This window comes from Sciurus carolinensis, chromosome 8 (genome assembly GCF_902686445.1).
Source record: "Sciurus carolinensis chromosome 8, mSciCar1.2, whole genome shotgun sequence".
In the NCBI taxonomy this organism is placed as follows: Eukaryota; Metazoa; Chordata; class Mammalia; order Rodentia; family Sciuridae; genus Sciurus; species Sciurus carolinensis.
The window spans coordinates 36246722-36265437 of NC_062220.1; the positions used below are offsets into that span (position 1 = coordinate 36246722).

The following is an 18716-nucleotide window of genomic DNA, read 5'->3' on the forward strand; positions in this document are numbered from 1 at the left end:
GAAGCCTTCTCTGATTTATTCTCATCTTCTAGTATGGGAACAGGAAAGCTCCCAGGTGCTAATATATCACATCTGCCTCCCATGAACTAGCCTTTGTCTTGCTGCAATTTATTTGTCTCCCACTAGACTAAAACCTCCAGTTTTAGCCCCCTATGTTATTGCCATTATGTGGCACTTGGTAAGCATTTGTCAAATGAATAGATAACGGAATGAATTCATATATGAAAGAATGATCCTGAATGACAATTTTGGCAATATAAATTGAAAGAGAAGACTAGATTACAAAGATGATAGAAAAAGAAAATTTATGTGGCAATGATTCAACATGGATTTGGATCCTAGGAGAGACTGAGATGTTGAGGAAGGCTCAAAAATGTCTATATTGGATGTCATAAACCAAGGGAAGGAAAATAGGAAGAGAAGAGTTTGGGGACAAAAGTAATTAGTTTATTTAATAACTCCGAGGTATCCGTTCTAGTTACTTAAGTAGTAGTGTCTATAAAGTATATAATAACCGAAGGATGGTGATCTATGAAAAAGAGGGGGCAACAATAGCAATTTGGGATCCATAGGTCCATTAGTGTATTTGAAGTCATTGTAGTATGTGAGATCAACCACAGGTGTGTTCAATGAGTGGAAAGGAAGAATTCAGATGGAATCTTCAGAAGATTAGAATCTAAACTTAATGCAAGCTGAGCATCCCTCATGTGAGAATCCCAAGTCCAAAATGTTCCAAAATTTGAAAATTTCTGACTGCCAAAGCCCTCAAACAGTTTTGAATTTCAGAGCCTGTTGGATTTGGGGACTGGGGATGTTCAACTGGTAAAGTCTATGCAAATATTTCAAAATCTGAAAAAATCTGGAAATCTGAAACACCTCTGGTCCCAAGTATTTCAGAGACAGGATATTCAACGTTTATTCTAAAAGATAGAAAAAAAAATTAAATATAGAGTAGTAAGAGGAAAATATGATTTTTTTTTCAAAAACTGAAGAACTTTCAATAAGGAGGATTAAGATATATAGTGTGGAATACAGTCTATTCCACAGAGGAATCAAGTGAGATAAAAACAAATATCCATTAGAGTTAGCAATGTGAAGGATACTGGGGATTAGAGAGGAGGCTTTCTTGGATGTATGAAAGAGGCTGGTTGCTTGAGATAAATGAGTTAAGGAATGAATGGGAATAATGAAAGTAGAGAAAACAGGTTAGAAATTTATTTTCAAGATTTTTTAAATTTAAAGGATAAGAGAAATAGGAATGACTACTTAGGTAATTGTATACTGAAGATTCTATCAGCGGGCCTTACATCTGTGTTTGTTTCTTGAAGCAGCAGTAAATTGAGTAAAAGGGCTAATGAAAAATAGTGAAGGAAACTTGAAAATTGGGACGGTTGGGTAGAGAGGGCAGGATAGATGGAGCAAAATGACCAAAGATGTGGGGGGAAATGGGACCAGGACTACGGGTTGAAAAGCCCATTTCATTCTTTGAGATGGAAGCAAGAAGGTAATAATGGGCAACATGGAAACCATTTGGGCTTCCATTTCTCTCTAAATGCAAGAGGAGATCTTACACTGAAAATAAAGGGGGCCAAAGAGATCTGAGAACTTTGACACATGGTGAGAGTCTGCGGTTATTGCAATGAGTCTTGAAAACAATGAGACTAGAGACAAGAAACCCAATTCACCAGTAAGAGAAGTAGGTGCAATGGATTGGCTGAAATGACTAAAACATGAACAAAAATTTGCTTTAACAATCTTTATCTGAATGCACAATGCCCATTCCCATTAAGTGTACACAGAGTCAGCTAACTGACTTGGAAATTAAATGGTTACACGATTATGATCTAGGTAGTAAATTCCTTGTAATGTTTACATAATTCATCAGATCTATGGGCCTTTATTAACAGGAAATGCCAGCATTTGATTATTTTTATTTCAAAACCAGTTTTATTGAAATCTGAAAGGAATAACTTCAAGGAAAGAAAACATATTGAAACAGATACTCTGTTCTCTTTTCAATAATGCCAACAGTCTGAAGATGTTTAAGAAATGAATCAGATATAATGATCATCTATCTCTGAAAATTAAAACCCCATTTAGGAATTGTGGGAGAGCCTTCATCCTGAATACCAATCTAGTTATTCATTTAGAATCTTTAATAACATTTGGAAAGTAATTAATCAACTTATGACATAGATTCAAGGGCTGTCACCTTTCATTGTCATTAATGAAACTGTCTGGGGTTTTATTTGCACTTTTCTGGTGATTTAAATAACTTTTTTCTTTATTCTTTTTTTTTTCAGTAAGCTCTTTGAAGACCAGAAGAATGTCTAAAATCACTGGGTCTTGACGTACAGATTTCAATGAACAATCCAAGTAATGTGTTAATGAGACCAAAATAAAATTTAGAAGTCTCTTAATTTTGACAAGAGGGAAAGAGAATTTTTTAAAAGTCCAAAATGCATATTCATTTCTGTTAGGAGGAAACTTTTTTTCTGTCAACAATCTCTGTTTTGGCTGTTGCTTCATGTCATTCAAAAAAACTTTAAATATTACACTATTTGATGCTCATTTAAGAACAACAATAGTAAGGTAATATTTTAAACTCAAAGGTTCACCTAGGTCCTAAATGGATTTTATTTGTTTGCTTGATCCTAACTAGACAGTCGTTAGCCTATGGGCTCTCACTAGACAGTGGCCTCTGGCTGCAATGGAGGAATTCTGCCTGCACATGAAGCAACAGTTAGCTGACAGCTCACCTAAGGGGCTTAAAAAAAGACAGGAAGAGAAGGCAACCCTGATATGAGGTTTCCTCAGTCTTTAGATCACCATGTGAATTTGTCTTTAGAATATGGACATGTAATTCTTATATAGGCTCTAGCATAAACTTTGTATAGTCAAGGTCCAAGAAATGGCTTCAAGACAGTATCTTCAAGGAAATGTTAGTTCACATCCCCAGCAGGTGATACATCAATGGAAACTGATTATGGATGTGGTGTTTATAGGTCATAGTTTTGATCCCTGCAGTAATTAATACATCATAATGAGGAAATATTCTGAAAAAGTTTTAGTCATGAAAATGATGTAAACATTCATAAATGTATCTTTTAATATTATGACTTCCTCATATTAAAGATGTAATTTTACATGGAGTTTCTGAAAGTACACAATAGAGTACTTAGGATATGCCACTGACATTCAGCAGTTTCTGCTTCTGGTTGTACTCTGCTCTTCTTTCTGGGAGCTGAGGGTAGGACACACTACAAGGTCTGATTTAGGACTGAAAAGATTGAATCAGTCAGTTTTGTGCTACGACAGTGGAATGCCTGAAGCAGCTAACTTCATAGAGAAAGGCTGACTTAGCTCACAATTTTGGGTTAAACTGGCTCAGTTCTGGCGAGACCTCATGGTGAATGGTGGATGGCAGTGTTGAGAGCATGTGTCACAGTGAGTGCTCACACATGTAGCCAGGAGCCCGAGATCCTGGAGTCCCACAATCCCTTCTGAGGGCAGGACCCCACAATCTATGGCCCTCCCACTAGAACCCAACTCTTAACAGTCCACCTCTGTCTCCCAAAAACACCACCCTGGGGACCAAATTCTCCACTCATGAATTTTGGGGGACACAAACCATAGCATCTTCTCCCTGAATCCAGCCACATATGACAGAGGTAGAGGGGAAGCTAGACTTTGCTTACCATGTGCCCTATCATTTTTCTGAGAGCTTCTCTTTACTTCCTATTTGAACCTGTCTCTTTCCTAATTAGAAGATAGGCAGTCTGATTCTCTTGGGACACCACTCAGGACTTAGAATGCAGCCATGCCCTTGACCCTTCATGTATTCTCACACCATTCCCTCCCTCTACCTCACCGACCCAATACCTCATCAAAAACTCCAGGTCTTTCCTGTATTATCTGTTTTTAATATCTGTGGTATGAGTATGATCATGAAAATTTTTCTTAAATGAAATACCTTTTTCCAAATGTACAAATAAAGAGGTATATTTGTTCATTTATTGAGGCATGGGATCTTTTAACTGGAGTTAAAAAAATCATCTGAATGTGAATGTGTACAAACACATTGATATATGACTACTACTGGTTTCAGCCAACTATAGAAATAAAAATTAAGATGTCTACGCTGTACAAATAAGTTTCTCCCTTATATAGTCCATGTGTAATGAAATGTCAGAATAAGCTTTAATAATGATGTATGTATTGTGAAACCTTCAGGGTCACCAAAGAGAGTCTCTGATTAAAGACCATCATGAGGTAATTTACCCTTCCTCCCAACTCACACAACTATAAGAAATTGCCAAATTCTGTCACCTCACATGTCACACGAAAACAACACACTTTTGATCAGGAAAGATTTTCTGAGGATATGTGATAAGCGAGAAAGATCTCAACACCCATGTCTCAGTAGCATGCAGGCTCGCACTTCGATCACCTATATTTCAACTGCTCTTAAAGCTACCTGTTTGTGCACAGTCCACATGGGAAGTCCAGTTACCAGAAAATACACACTCACTAACAGGAAATCTGACTACTCTAAGAAGGTGTTTTCCTCCATACAATAGAGTTCAAAGATGTGTCATCCATGCAATATGGAGCAAAATGCAACACCTTTATTATGGTTGAATACCCCTCTCCTCCCTGCTGTATTATGGCAACTTATGATTATAGCATTACGTTTTCTGAGCCTGCATGAACATGCATGCAAGTGACCTTCCCTTTTCTGTGCATAGCTTTCAATCAGTAGGCATGTCAAGGTGGGAGGAAGGATGACAGGAATAGCAAAAGGGGAAAAATCAATTTTCAGAAAGCATATGGTAACAACTGAATATTTAATCAAATTAGCTTAGAAATTCCTTCCTATTTTCAGCACTCTTTGCAAGGCAGTTGCTTGGTGGTACAAAATGAATTTCAATAAATGTCATATATTTAGTTAGATGGCTTATTTTTAAAATTTGTCGAAACAGGTCACCAACTCAAAATGTCTCATTCCGAGACATGACAGATGGGTATTGATATTGAATAGAGAGACTGACATTAGCCGGAAGGTTCTAGGCAGAAGAAAAAGTCATTCATTTTAACACCCAACAAAATATTTACTGAGTACCTACTATGTACCAAGAAAGAATGATAAATATTTGGGCTTTATATTGCAATAGAAAGATGAGGTGTGTCCAAATCATTTCCTTGGGGTTAGAAATGATTCTGACTGAATACCACCATACACAGTCTTTAAAACCACTTATATTTTTTCACATCGCATCAAAAAGTGCATTAGTATTCATTCAAACATCCATGCTGTCATGGTTGCAGGATTTTATACCTAACTCAGATTTTTGAAGATGTTGTTTACTGACCCTTAGCAAAAACCAAACCAACTTCCTATTTTTTCTGGAACCAAAAAAAAAAAAAAAAAAAAAAAAAAAAAAAAAGGGCCTTACATGGTTTCAAAGATTTCTAAGACATCAAAGAGCTCAGAGGGACATACAGTTTATGGGTAATGGCTTAAGATTTAGTGAATCAAAAACACATGGATTAAATTTCCCTTAAAAGACCCCTAGGTTTAAAACTTCAAGAAGGAAAATGCACTGGTCCCAAGCAAAGCCAAAAATCATTTTTTTGTTTTTTAATTTTTAAAGTGAGTTTGAGTTGCCATTGGACCCAAAACTTGGTTGGCTTTTTCTTTCCCACATGAGTTGTCCCCAAAGGACTTGACCTACCTCTGCTAAACAAATTTACTCCACCTCTCTCTCAGATTTGCAAAGACTATCCTATGTTTAAACTCTCCAGCTCTTAATGCACTTCTGGAATTTTCAATAAGATATTAAAAGCTAAAAATTCTTGGTCTTATCCACAATTTAAGTACTTTTTGAATTTCCAACTGATTTTCTTTCTTTCTTTCTCTTTCTTATTTTACATTCAACTTCAAAATTGGACCTGAGATTTTAGGTACTTTCTCAAATTTCCAACTACTGGGGAACACAGGATCATTTCAAAACAGGAAAAGGGCACTGATCTTAGTTTGTGAACTATTTCATGACATTATTATATTTGCATTTAAAATAGTAGGAAGAAATAGAGTACATAATCTTCCTTTCTAACACAATGGCCTTCCAAAGGCTGCTAGCCCAGGCATTTCACTGAGTTTTTAGGACTAAAGGAAACAAGTTAGAGCATAACCTGTGAGCTTTTATTCCTTTGGAAAAATAGATTGCAACACTGATCTGATTGCTTTTAAAGGGCACTCAAAACTAAAAAGGCGGTGCAAGTTTTGAATTTCAATGGCAGGGGAATAACAACGGGGCGAAGTTCTGTAAGATCAAAAAAAAAGAGCCAATATTCTAAAGGGAGAGTTTATCCTGAATGAGAGAACTTGGGAATTAAGTATATATAAAAAGTCAGGATGGACTCAGATTTCAGAGAAAGACTATTTCAGTTTAAGAATAAAACAACCAGATTACCCTTTACTTTAGAAATAGAGGGCATACTTTGATGTGCACTATGTGGGTTGATGAGTTTAGAAAAATAAGTATGTAACAACAGGTAATAAATTATAAAATATTCTTTTCTCTTTTGAATTGCTTGATTTTACAGAGGGGGAAAATCTGAGAATTCTAAAAAATAAAATATTTTTCAGAAGTGGCCATGGAGCTCTGGCTATGCATGATGCTGAATTCCACAGGATCCAAAGGTGCCACAGGGGACAACTTGGCAGACACAGTCAGGAACCAGAGTGCAACTGGAACCCTAGGGGCCAAACCTGCAGGCCTGCAGACTTTCTCTCTCTCTAGGCTCTACAGTGTTTTAAAGATACCGAATCAACACTTTAAAATGGAGAGATGTTGAGCTGCCTTGGAAACTCAAGATGGTAAGTACCACATGGGCCTGTGCCTCATCCTGGGCCTCACAGTGACTCTCGTGATGCCAAGTAGTGACTGTCCCCTCAGGTGGGGTCTTTTCCAACTATTTACTAGCCCCAAGTGAAATGGTTAGCTTTGCTTATATAAGTTAACCTATTTCCAAATCTTCATTCAGGACAGAGGTCATAACAGAGAAAGGAGGAAAAGAGGAAGAAAATCAAATGTGGTTCCTTACCACTGGAAAAGCAAGAGAAAGAAGGAAAAGAGAAATGCATGGTATAGAGGCTGTACAACATCAGCAATCACCTCCTTTGCTGTCTCCAGATTCATATCCTGGAAGGGATCAGCAACAAAGGCTGTGGTATTACTCTCAACAAATCCAACCAGGCCAGAATTACAGTGTAGAAAATAAGGAGGTCTGAATGGACCAATATCTCTGATGGGACACGGCCCAAGGGAATGCAGAAAAATGCTGTATGTTTCTTCCCATACCTCATAAACCAAGAGATATGGGTTGCCCCTTTATGTTCATCTTTGAGACTATAACTGTGGTGGACACTGTCCAGATTCCTCAGCCCCTAAAACCAGAGACTCTGTGAACAGCTGTACAAGCTGTTCACTGCACAATTAAAAAAAAAAAAAAAAAAAGATAAGAAGGGCGCTCTTAAGGAGTGCTCCCAATATTTACATGACTTACTCCCCATCTCCATGAGGTTTAGCTCAAACCTTTGATATAAGGCCTTCCCTGACCTTGCTACTGAATTTTTCTATCACCACCCTACCTCCCTTGTAAGCTCTGACTGTGTGTATTCTTCACCACTTTATTCTGCCTTGCAGTTTTTATTACCCAACATGTGACACATGTGACTTGTGTATTTATTGCTTGCTTGCCTCAACAGAACAGAGCATCATAAGGTCAGAGGTTGTTTTCTGCTTTATTCTCTACTGAAACACCAATGTCTAGAACTAAGCCTAGTAGGTAGTAGGTGCTCAACAAATCATTCTGCTTGAATGACTAAATCCTCAATCACATTTTCAGAGCATAGGAACCAGGTTCTCATTAGAACCTGTAATTTTCTAATCACATTTCATATTTGCTATCCTTTATTATAATAGGAGAAACATTTTCAAGTTCCATCATTGTATAATCTAAATGGCTCAGAGGTCTTTACATGATTTCTGTGAGCCCTATAGGAACATAATTTATCACAGATATTAAAATCAACAAGAGTAACCTGCATAAACATACTTGCACATGCTTACACAATCACAGGAAGAAATGCATATGCCTGCATTTGATTGCAAAGTTAACTGTTCCCCATTTCACAGTGCTCACACCTCCTGCTACAATGCCACACGTGTGATTTTTCTCTCAATTATATTTTACAGCTTATAAAAACACTTTCTTCATTTTGTCCCTTGAAAGGCAAAGTAGTCAGATTTTACTGGATGTTTTTATTGAAACAAAACCCAAGGGGAGTATTTTACACTGTTTAACACAGCTGAAGAGATATCTGAGAATGAGCTCTCTGATGGAAGGGCAGATTACAAAATTACTCACAGCTTTTAATCTGATAACAAGAGCAGAACACCCCACACATATGAATGAAACCTTTTCTTGGTATGTCCTACTACAAAAAGAGAGAGAAAAGGAGAAATAGAGATGGACAGGGAGGAGGTGAGAAAAACTCCAGGAAATGTATTCATCATCTATCACTAACCTATAGATTTCTAACCTATGGCTCAGTGGAAAATTCTGCCAAGAGTGAGCATGGGTTGATGATTGGGGTGCATGTTGCTATCCAGAGCAAGGGGCTGGACTCAAGTTCAGTTTCCTTGACTCTAACATGGGACCATTAAACTATTAATATGCCTAGCTCGCAGTATCAGAAAGATGATGCATGAAGAAGCTGCTTGAAAATTTTAAGGTCTTCAGACTCGAATATTTTGATTTTTTAAAAAAAATTCCTTTATTTAGTAGCAAATGGGAATAGTCCTACTGTCTCTCTCATATAACGTCCCCTTAATGGTTATATGTTTATATGCATTCCATTTTATACATGTGATGTCTGTCTGCATAACTAGATTGTAAACTCTTCAAGGGCAGACAGGCAGATCATTAATTTCTTTCTAAAAAAAATATTCTCCTAGTACCCAGCACATATGATGCTCGAAGTACTGTTCTCAGCTATTTTTGGTGAGGCAAATGTGGGCCTGGCAGCAACTCCATGTCTGTTAAGAACACAGAATCAAAAGGATCCTGAATTGACATTAGTCAGTGTACCTATCATTTATTACTAAGAACTGACTATTTATTTTGCACTGAGAAAAGCCCAAGAAGAAAACTCTGCCCTGAGGGTTTGCTGTCAAAGAGTTCCAACATACACTAGCCAAGAAAAAGAAACACATTCCCTGGTACTTAAGTTTCTGCATGTGTTTTCTCCCCTTAAGTGAGCACAATAAGGAAACTGGGTGTCCCATGAACAAACACAGTAAACCAAGAGAAATCTCAGGGACAGGGAAAAGAAAGCACAGATGGCTCTGATGAGAATCACTAAACCTAATGACAGTAAAGAAGAAACCAGGAAACTGGCATGGAGAAATGTGGACACAGGGGTTTGGAAGCAGTTGTAACCAAGTCACATAGACAAAGTGTGTGTCCCAACAGAAAAGTGTCCTTCCGAGTTATTCACTTTGTATAACCATATTTGAGACACACACACACACACACACACACACACACACATTTGGGGCTATTATATGGATTTGCAAAAGAAAAACTAGACCAATTCTATTTTGAACTATTTGTTTCTACTAACAGCTACAATAGCTAATTCTTGAAATGTATTAAGAAATCAAGCCCTCATTTTAAAAACTCGAGATTACTGTGGGGTATATACTCAGAAGGTCTTAAAAGAAACTTAGAAATTATAGGTATTTCCCCTACTTAGAAAAGTGTCATTTTTTTCTTATTGCAGGTTGAAAAGCAGTGAAAATATTAGTTATGAACTTTCATAGTAATTGACTGTGGTTCCTCTGGTACATTTTCATCATTCAGATTAAACCCCATTCTCTAATTCTGAAAGCATCAAATGTAAATAAATCCCTATTGCAAATGATCAAGAACAAAGCAGCTTTGAAAAAGGAGTAGGTAACAGGCCATCCTCTATCTGCCATAAATCCCATCTTACTGAAAAAAAGATATGTTTAAGTTAATAACTATTGGCTTATGCACTGTTAAGTTTGAAAACTGAACACATATTTTAAACCATCAATATATTTTATAGGCAATCAGACACATTTTTGATCTTACCAACGATGTAAATTTTACCTGTGATATTCATCAGTTCAAAAAGAGTAAAAATGAATGCAACACAGACGCCAAAGCACCTCATCTCTGTTCCCTTATGGAAGTTGACATGTTCTAAACAAAGCCCAAGAAGCCCTTGCTGGGAAGGAAAGCTATATACCTGCAAATAATCCAAGCACCACTTACACTGTTCATATAAAAGCACAATTTATGTCCCAGTAGCAAAGAGAAGCATGATGTACATCATTTTCAGATCATCTTCATGCAGAAAAAATTCATTAGTCAGCTATAATAGTTTAGCTGTAAAGGAAAATAATGTTTTTCTGAATTCATTTGCATGGCAATGTGCATGTGTCTGGCTGATGGAAACCACAGAATAAATCTCCACCCAATGCTACAAAATGTGAACAGTCTTCTTAAAATTCTGTCTATATTCTCTCCAGTGTCGGCTTTTCCAATCCTCTCATATTCATGGATCATCTTAACTTGGCAATTAAAGTATCCTGATTATTTTGCCTGAGAGAGTTGACAATATTTCATTCTTCCCAAGAGCTCCTTTGAACATAAAACTGTGATAAGGGAAAATCCACTAGGCAACTATTCATGCGTGAGCCCCAGGAACCCTTTCCAACTGCCAAATTAGTAAATTGCTCTTTTAAACATAAAAGATATGAAACGGGAAACCACCACGCTTTGGAGTAAATTCTGCACTGTACTTTTTATTGCTGCTTTCAGTATTGGGTCAGCACCAGCACCAGTCTGACCGTCTGACCTCTGGTTCTAATCTATTTCACTTTCACAGAGCCCCAGTTAAGAGATAAGGTATGACTGAAAATGATCTATCACAAGCCCTGTGTGTTTGCCAGAAAATGAAGAATTCTCACCGTCCCAGAAACACCTGCCCCTTGGAAAGACCCCCACATAATACAGATAAAGCAGGACTGGGAACAAGGAAATGGCTTGGCTCAAACCTTGCCGGCTGCATCACCCTGGACAGAGTGAACGGATCCCTTCAGTAAGGGCTGAGTCAGACCACAGCCTTGAAACTTGCTGGGCCATAACAGTCATTCTGAGCCCACGGCCCCAGAGCCCCTTCTCCCGCCCGAGCCACACAGGTGACCAGAAACAACCTCTGGAAGCGACAAGCCAATTCTGGTTCCCACCTCCCTCCGTCTACGTCCCTTCAGTGTCGAAGCCCCTAAAGTCTCTCCCACCTCCGTGGTCTTGTCCTCTGGAAGAGCAGTCAGGTCTCTTAGGGGAACAAAGAAAGCAGAAGAGAGGTGGAGTGCGGGATCTGAAGGGGGCTGTAGTTTTTTACCTTGAGGTGCCCAGGAACCGGCGGAGGAGAAGTCACCGGCGCAGGGACCACCCGCGCGCTCCGCGCCTCCCCGCCTCCTCGCAGCGGGTCAGCTGTCGCCCCGCATCTGGCCCGCGCCCTCAGCCCGGCTCCACATCTGGTCACAAAGCGCTCGGGGCGTTGCGGGCGGCTAGGGCCTCCGGGTCACCTGCGGCCGGGCCGGGCCGAGCCGAGCGCCCCGCCCGCCCGTCGGCCGCGCTGCCTCCGCCCCTTAGGCAGCCGCGCGCTGCCCGGTGGGTGACTCAGCCGGGCATCGGCGCGCGCCGCCCGCGGCGGCCCGGGCGCGTCCAGGCGGGAGGCACAGCGAGGTGACGGGACCCAGGAGCTCGTCCGTCCGTCCGCGCGCGCGCGTCCCAGCACGTGTCTGTTTGTCTCGCGTGCAGTCCGTCCGCCTCGTCGGCGGGTCGGAGGACCGCTGAGGTGGGGACTGGCACCACCCAGAGGGGGAAACCGGCCCCCGCCCTTCCTGCCGCCCGCGCGCCGCGCCGGGCCCCGCGGGGGTCGTGTTTCCTCCCGCCCCTCCCCCTCCCACGGCAAGGTGAAACTTTCTAGGTGGAGAAGTTTTCTTGCCCTGGCTGCGCGCTCTCTCCGCCCTCAGCTCAGGCAGTCTGAAGTTAGCACAGTGGGGCATAAGCGGGACCGAGTCTCCCCCTCCTGGTGCTCGGGCGCCCAGTGTCACCAGCGCAGCGCCGGAGCGCACGGCCTGCACCCTCCGCGCACCCCGGCGCGCTGGCCGCGGGAAGAGCGCGGGTAGCTGCCCTCAACCTCTCCCACGCCTCCGCTAGCTGCCCGGCACTCGCCTGGGAAGAGAGGTTCGGGCACCGCGGAAACAAGGAATTCATTGTCAGAGACGGTGGTAGGAGTGGATGGACCAATGGTCCCAATGATTGCATTATGCAACCATTATCCCCTACTAGAATAACTCGGATTTCTGGAAGGAAGAACAACAAAGGAGTTTAACCCCCAAAAGGCTTCAGTTTAACTTTTTTTTTTTTTTCCCGTAGCGGAAAACAGGCTGATTAAATAACTAAGCAAATAGCAGTGAGCAAGCAAAACTGTACAAAAGTTTAATTCTTGAATGTTGAAGTCTCAAGACTCCTCTCTCCTTTAGCTTTAGGCAATCTGCATGTTTCCCCCCCCCACCTTTTAAAAAATTGGTGAACTATAATCGTACATATCGATGGGATTTGTTGTTACATATTCGTACATGCACACAATATGGCAAATATAATTTGGCCAATATCACTCCCCAGCACTTCCCCCCCCCCCCACTTCTCACCCCTTGGTAGAACTTTCTCTTTTTAAAGGGGTTTGGGGCCTTGGTGAATTGAATTAGGAGTCATTTGTTAAGACACATTTTCGTATTATACATGTAGAAATTGACACTAATCTACAAGAGTAAATACTTAAAGGTAATAGGATATAAGGCACTGCATCACCAGTTAGAACTTAAAAGTTCTTTCCAACTTTCATAAGGGCTTGTTCAATAATGGCAGGGTATGAGATGTGGATCTGTTTGCTATTGGCAGTTATGGGACCAAATAACAGTTACTATGCAGGTTCAGGTATTAATTACTATAGAACGGAGAATAGGAAACTACAGTAAGACTAGTTATCATTTTCCAAGAACTTAGTGTGTGCCACATACATTACTAAGACTACAGAATGATTCGAATACACAAAAGTGATTACCTCATTATTCCAGTTCCATGGAAAAGGAAAGTCTCTATTATGCTAATGAAGTCCTGCCATTTGCAGATGAAGAAACAGTCCCTAAAGTTCCTAGGAGGGTCACACAACTGAAAGTAAGAGAAGCAAGGTTAGCGCCAAGCTCTCAAATACCAATTCAGGTATCCTCACACCATGCCAAAGGCCTCAGTTGGGCAAAACTAGATAAACAACACTACCCTACAAAGATTTCCTGATACTGCATGGCTTAACAAAACAATTACAGTTTACACTAAAATGCTGATTTACTGGATATAGGATACTGGACCTGTTTTGGACAGATCAGTTCATTTTAATTTCAATAACAGCTTTTAATAAAAGGTGAATAAATGAATTCACACACACACATACACACACACACACACACACACACACACATACTTAGCCATAGTTATCTAAATGAATGATTAGAGTGCTGTTTTTATTTCCTGGTTTCCATAGCAATATGTTAACTGGATTTTTACATTGCATTATGTAGTTGCCTTAACAGGTTTTCTGAGTTTGAGTGTCATGATAAAAATATAAAAGAAAAAAATTACAATTAAAGTTGTAGAAAGATCCAGAAAAGCCAGTGAAAACCAAAAAATAAAGTAGATTATAAATGCAAACAATGTATTACCTATTTGTAGCTCTGAAGTTTCCAAGTTTCTAGTTACTGACAAATTTCAGTCCAGTTAATCATTTTGATTAACTAACCACAGTAAGGAAATAACCGTTTATAAAATAATTAAGACGCGTAACAAAAAGAATTTGTGTGAAAGTCAAATAATTGATCTTTTACACACTACCTAGATAGGTTTGATGGGGAAAGTGTTGGAAATAATTTCACCTTTTGGGAAATGGGTGGAAGTAGGCATTCTAAAACATAATAGGAGTTCTACAACTTAGTTCTGCTTTTGCAGCAAACTTCAATTGTTGCTCTCTCTCTCACTTTCCTGGGGTCCACGGCATGGGTGATGCACTGTATGATGAAGTTCTATCGGTATTTTCCTAACCAATCCAAACCACTTGTGGCTGGCACTCTTGGCTGGCTAACCCAGCACCTGTTCCCATCCAGATTTTCCCTTCCCTGCCTCCACTCTTGGGGCTAGAAAAGATAAGTATTTGTTTTCCCAGCCTCCTTTGCAGTTGAACATGGCCATGTAACGTCATATTGGCAATGTGGTATAAGATGAAATCTGATGAGGCCTTTTAGAAAGGGTTTAGTCTCACAATTAAAGGGACCTGCGAAGTTGATGCTAGCATTTCTCCTTATTTTCTTGATTTCATATATCATGTCTGGTGGGAAACTAACCATTTTGCCGCCATGAAGGGAAACATTGGCACCAACCTTGCTGAGCAATAGCACCGATGCCAGTGAGTACTTGCTTCCAGATTCTTTGTTTGGTGGAAAAATACTTGTTCCAGACACTGTTAGCCAGGGTTTCTGTCATCTGTAGCAAAAAAAAACATGCAAAATGGACATAACCCTCGAATGAGGAGCAAAACATTGGCAAGACTGAGTTCACATAGTACTTAAGAGTCTCGGTTTAAAAACCAGACAACCTGCCTTTCAATTCCTTCTCTGCTTCTTGCTGTGAGCCAGTGGATTAAACTCTCTGTGCCATGTCTGCAAAATGGGGATGATAACAATTAGGGTCAAGATGAAGATTAAATGAGGAGCTACAAGTAAATCACATGGAATAGCATTTGGCAAAATATAAGTGGTCAGAAATCATGAGCTATCCATATCCACATGCTTATGGATTACACATAATACTAAACTATTAAGATTTCATCTCCAAACCTTGAGATGGGGCCAGTGGTAGCTCTGGTCAAGAGAAAGATAAAGTTACTCCTGCTTGAAATACACATCCTTTCTGCTCTTGATTCATACATTAAATTTGTATCTTCAAAGACACCCTTTCAATTCATTTACTTAGTGCATTTGTTGAAGTGAAAACAAAAGCAACCTCCTTAGAATAGGGGTTTCATGTTTGCAACCTGTGCTGAATAGGGCCTTCAGACAGACATAAGCCAATGATTATTTTTAAAAGTTTGAATCATATAGAAAAAACACGTGTTCTGCAGTTTGCTGTTGACCTGTTATCTTCTCTTGTCCTGCTTCTGTCCCCCTCTGCTCTCTCCTGTAGGTATTAGGACCTGTGACTTCTGCTTTAGAGTATTGATTTTTGGATTCTTTCCCTCTGTCTGCTTTCTGTCTCCCCTACTCTATTACCCCTGCTATTGTGCGTAGGAAAATGTCAACTTTTTATTGTCATGATGCAATGGAAGATTCATATTGTTTCTGTGGGCAAACAAAATTTGGAAATATAGGACTCCTATAAACTTTATAGAAGTGCATCATACAAATTAGAATATTGAAGTTTCTGAAAATTCAGGTGGAAAATCAAAATAGAACAAAGCAAAACCAAACACAACACCCTTCTTAAACCTCACTCACCCTACCACCTCCCAAACTTAATTGACCATGGAGTGCTTTATTTCCTCTCTTTTAACATCCTCAGTGCCAATTTTCTGTAAAACTAGTTTTATAAATAACACACTTTAGGAAACCTCACTTTAAAGAATGGCAGGGCCAGCTAGAGAGAGTTAGAACTGGGCACTTTTAATATGAGCTACTTTTATGTTAATTTGTATTGGTCATGTACTTGTGGCTAGGATCTAAAAATAAATATGTAATGTTAAGTTATCTAAAATTATGACTGAGCATATTCAATACTGAGGATAAGTACAAGACTACTTGGCTACAAGCTGCAAGTATCACAGATTTATTCACACTCCAGGTAGAAAACCTAAAAATAAATGACTCTTCCAATAGGATGCTGCACTTTTGTTAATGACTTGGTTCATTCATTTTCATATTCTGTTTATTGCCTCTGTCCTAAAATCAGGATATAATACATTTAGCTCTCATTTATTAAATGTTTGTAGTGTATCTGTCATGTGTTTGGAGTTCTTATGTCCTCATAATAAAACTCCAGACTAGGTAGCATCCTTCTTGGTTTACGTGAAGGAAACGAGGTTCAGAGAGATCATGTAACTTACTCAAGGTTACACAACTGGCCTGAGTCTGTCTCTTTCTAGAACAACTGCACTTCCCTTTGCAATGATTATAAACTGTCTCTGACCCTGTGGTGAGTGATGAAGTCATTTGACTAGGAGCAGCTGAACTTAGGCTGCCTGTTTTTTTCCCTTTTACTCTTTCAGTAAAGTCAGCCACAACTTAAGACATGGCCACTCCTCTGCTTGCCTGATGCCTGGGAACCAATGTTGAAGTGAAGAATAAAGGTATTGGTATCCCCTGGGTTATCCATCTGTAAAACACTGTATAGGTTGAAACAAGGGTCCTGGGCAGTCAGGGTGGACTAAGGAGTGGGGCTGCATAGGAGGGAGACCTCTGGTGTACATAAAAGAACCAGGATGCTCTTTCTTCTGTGCCTATTTCATAACCTCTGAGTTCTCCTTTGGGAACTGTGTTAGTCCATTTTCTGTTGCTGTAACAATACTCCAGAGGCTAAAGACTTTATGGAGATGAAAATTTTATTTAAATCATGGTTTTAGGAACTGAAAACTCAAGATTGGGAGGGTCCATCTGTTCAGTATCTGACAATGGCTATCTTGGCTACATCATAAAATGGCAGAGAAATGAAAAGGTTTAGACCTCATGCAGAAGGGGCCTAGAGCATGGGGTTGCCTTGCTTTATAATGACCTGTTGTAGCAAGAACTAATTCATTCCATGAGACCAGCATTATTCCCTTCTGAAGGTAGTTCCCCCAATGACCTACTTACCTACCTCACACTAACCCCACTTCTTAAAGGTTCCACCAGTTCAACACCACCACACTGAGGACCAAGTGTCCAACTTTGGGGAATGAACCATGTCCAATCCATAGTTAGGAACCTAGGGAATATGTGAGAGAAAAGGAAGCCCTGAATGACAGAGAGTCAGGAGTCTGAAGAGAGGATCTTCTGGAGCGTATCTGTCCTCTTGGAAGATGAAGAGCAAAGGTCAAGACTTGCAAAAGTCCCTGGAAATCTGCTCCCATAATTCTTTTTCCTTTCATTACCTCCCTCCCCAAAGTTATATTCATTTATTTTTCTTTCCCTTACTTTTTCTGTCTTTTACCTTGTGGTAAATTGGCAAAAACATTTGGGGAAAGAAAATTTCATTTTTATACAGTATAGTGTTATAGAGCATTATCTCCCAATTAGCTTAGCCATTCTATCAGTTAATTTAAACCTTGGCACTATTACAAATGGATTAACCAATCTTGGGAAATAATGCCCCAACAAAAATAAATGTGTTTCCTTTGTTGATCAGCATTTCTTTATGGATAGTCTTTCAAAGTGTCTTTGTGAGTTTGTGTAATTACTGTAGTTTTAGATTTTACTGCTAACTTGATGAGTACTTTCCAGGATCAGTTTCTTCAGCTATAAAAACAGTCCTAAAGTCTGATGAAAATAGTTTTTAAAATATTAAGTATCAACCAAAGTTTTAAAGAAACCAGTCCACTTGGAGCAAATATACCAAACAATTCACTAATTGTATTGTATGTAAGGGGACATTATATTAGAAAGAAAGTACTTCAGCGTGTGGTTCTTATTAACTACCGCCTTGTCCAAATATGATAAAATTCTTTTTTCTATTCCAAATCAAATAATTTAATAATCAACTTAGGAATGGTATATTTGGTGAGTCCAAAAGTAAATTAGGTGTTTTAAAAATAGCTACAAAATTTAACAGCATAAGAGGGAATAGTGGCATTGAAAAATGATAAAATGTTTGAGGGGTTTGATTAGGGTCATTGTAGCTATTACACATGACTAATATATTTTGAAATATAATGAAGATGGTTATAGCAAAATGCTTTCCAACATTTTTGCATTGGCCAGAGTTTTGCCTTTTGTTTAACAAGCTTAGAGTCTAAACACAATTACTATAAATATATGTTCAAACACATTGGAGAAATGGCAGTAACTCTGGCCTAAGCTTGGCTTGCCAATGATGACTTAAAAAATAAATAAATAAAAGCACAGACAAACTGTGACTAGTCAGGGGTCATGCTCAAAAAGCTGGCTGGGGTGCATACTGCTTAGGGTTTCCCGTTCATTGGCCTATTATAAACATTCCTTCCTTTACTTACAAAATCCAGCAAAATCCAACCAAACTGCTCCCAAGAGGCAATTGTAAACTAACCTCTAGACAAAACTGTCAGATCCAATAAAATCATCTGCAAACTTTCATGCTTATGTTGAAGGAACTTTCAAGTAGTGTATAACCTGAATTAGAAAAGATATCTTTTTATAGCTTCCTCCAAAGTTTCTGGTCCATCTGCTTTGGTCTAAGCTCCCCATGCTAGAGCTGATATCAAGGACTGTTGGCTTTCCCAGTGCTACTGTTAACAAATGGATTTGCCACCACAAAGTTAAGAAAAACCACAT

The 18716-nt window shown here is 39.4% G+C and overlaps 1 protein-coding gene across 1 annotated transcript in view; it reads right to left on the reverse strand.

The window, feature by feature from the left end:
- Positions 1-11951, reverse strand: part of Met (MET proto-oncogene, receptor tyrosine kinase) — a 110603-nt gene extending 98652 nt beyond the window's left edge. Inside the window, exon 1 of the mRNA XM_047560481.1 lies at positions 11504-11951. The gene's annotated coding sequence lies outside the window, so the exon portion shown is untranslated. The remainder of the gene's footprint in view (positions 1-11503) is intronic.
- Positions 11952-18716: the final 6765 nt, after the last annotated feature.